At 35.3% G+C, this 2,278-nt stretch overlaps 1 non-coding gene across 1 annotated transcript; it reads left to right on the top strand.

Annotated features, from left to right (window-relative positions):
* Positions 1-431: 431 nt before the first annotated feature.
* Positions 432-539, top strand: LOC127741919 (small nucleolar RNA R71). The gene has a single exon (XR_008003107.1). It is a non-coding gene; the product is annotated as a small nucleolar RNA R71 (small nucleolar RNA).
* The last annotated feature ends 1,739 nt before the right edge of the window (positions 540-2,278 follow it).

Raw genomic sequence — 2,278 nt, 5'->3', positions numbered from 1 at the left:
CCCATGTAATTCACCTCTTCCATTGATGGGTTCTCAGGATCATAAGCTTCTTCTTCAGATAAAGCGTCCTTAGTACTGCCTGGTGCAGCTTGCATTCCAGACAGACTTTGAGAAATCATATTGACTTGATGAGTTAATATTTTGTTTTGAGCCAATATGGCATTCAGAGTATCAATCTCAAGAACTCCTTTCTTCTGATTCGTCCCATTGTTCACAAGATTCCTTTCAGAAGTATACATAAATTGGTTATTTGCAACCATTTCAATGAGTTCTTGAGCTTCTGCAGGCGTCTTCTTCAGATGAAGAGATCCTCCAGCAGAGCTGTCCAATGACATCTTGGACAGTTCAGACAGACCATTATAGAAGATACATATGATGCTCCATTCAGAAATCATGTCAGAAGGACACATACCTATGATGCTCCATTCAGAAAGCATATCAGAAGGACACTTTCTGATCAATTGTTTGTATCTTTCCCAAGCTTCATAGAGGGATTCACCTTCCTTCTGTCTAAAGGTTTGGACTTCCACTCTAAGCATACTCAATTTTTGAGGTGGAAAGAACTTTGCCAAGAAGGCATTGACTAGCTTTTCCCAAGAGTTCAGGCTTTCTTTAGGTTGTGAGTCCAACTATATCCTAGCTCTGTCTCTTACAGCAAAAGGGAATAGCATAAGTCTGTAGTCCTCAGGGTCAACCCCATTGGTCTTGACAGTGTCACAGATTTGCAAGAATTCAACTAAAAACTGATGAGGATCTTCCAATGGAAGTCTATGGAACTTGCAATTCTGTTGCATTAGAGAAACTAATTGAGGCTTAATCTCAAAGTTATTTGATCCAATGGCAGGGATAGAGATGCTTCTCCCATAGAAGTCGGGAGTAGGTGCAGTAAAGTCACCCAGCACCTTCCTTGCATTGTTGGCATTGTTGTTGTTTTTGGCTGCCATGTCTTCTTTTTGTTTGAAGATTTCTGTTAGGTCCTCTACAGAGAGTAATGCTCTAGCTTCTCTTAGCTTTCGCTTCAAGGTCCTTTCAGGTTCAGGGTCAGCCTTAACAAGAATGCTTTTGTCTTTGCTCCTACTCATATGAAAGAGAAGAGAACAAGAAAATATGGAATCCTCTATGTCACAGTATAGAGATTCCTTGAGATGTTAGAGGAAAAGAAGAATAGAAGGAGGAGGTAGAAGAAGAAGAATTCGAACTTATCAAGAGAGATAGAGTTTGAATTGTTGATAGTGGAGGAGTGTTAGTCCTTAAACAGAAGGATGTGAGAAGAGGGGAAGAAATTTTCGAAAATTAAGTAAAAGATTTTGAAAACATTTTGAAAAACTTTAATTGATTTTCGAAAACCATGATTGAGAAAGAAGTAAAGTGATTTTTGAAGAAGATTTTGAAATTAGAAATCAAAAAGATTGAAAATTATTTGGAAAAAGATGTGATTAAGAAGATATGATTGAAGAGTTATTGTTTTAAAAATATATGATTGAAAAGATATGATTGAGAAACAATTTAAAAAGATTTGATTTTTAAAATTAATGACTTGGCTAACAAGAAATTTAAAGGATATGATTCAAACGTTAAACCTTTCTTAACAGAAAAGACAACACATTTAAAGAAGTTATGCATTTTCATTCCAAATCACTTACTTAGGATGCAAGAAAGTGCATAAAGACTAATAAAACTAGTGAAATTAGCTTGAAAAATGGGTATATGATGACTTGTCATCAATATGATTGAGAAACAATTTAAAAAGATTTGATTTTGAAAAATTATGAAAACTTGAAAAAAATTTGAATTAAAAACAAAATCTTCCCTCTTGTATCATCCTGGTGTTAAACGCCCAAAATGGATACCATTCTGGGCGTTTAACGCCCAAAATGCTACCCTTTTGGGCGTTAAACGCCCAGCCAGGTACCCTGGCTGGCGTTTAAACGCCAGTTTTCCTTCTTCACTGGGCGTTTTGAACGCCCAGCTTTTTCTGTGTAATTCCTCTGCTGCATGTTCTGAATCTTCAATTCTCTGTATTATTAACTTGAAAAGACACAAATTAAAAATATTTTTGAATTTTTAATGATGAGGAATAATCAAAATGAAACTAAGATCAAATAAACAATGCATGCAAGACACCAAACTTAGAAATTTGTATACTATTGACACTTACAAATTGAGAATACATATGAGAAACAACAAAACACTCAAGACAAGAGAATTTAAAGATCAGAGCAAGGAAATCATCAAGAACAACTTGAAGATCAATGAAGAACATAATGCATGTAATTTT

The sequence above is a fragment of the Arachis duranensis genome, chromosome 9 (assembly GCF_000817695.3).
Source record: "Arachis duranensis cultivar V14167 chromosome 9, aradu.V14167.gnm2.J7QH, whole genome shotgun sequence".
Lineage (NCBI taxonomy): Eukaryota > Viridiplantae > Streptophyta > Magnoliopsida > Fabales > Fabaceae > Arachis > Arachis duranensis.
This window is presented reverse-complemented; position numbering and strand designations above follow the sequence as displayed.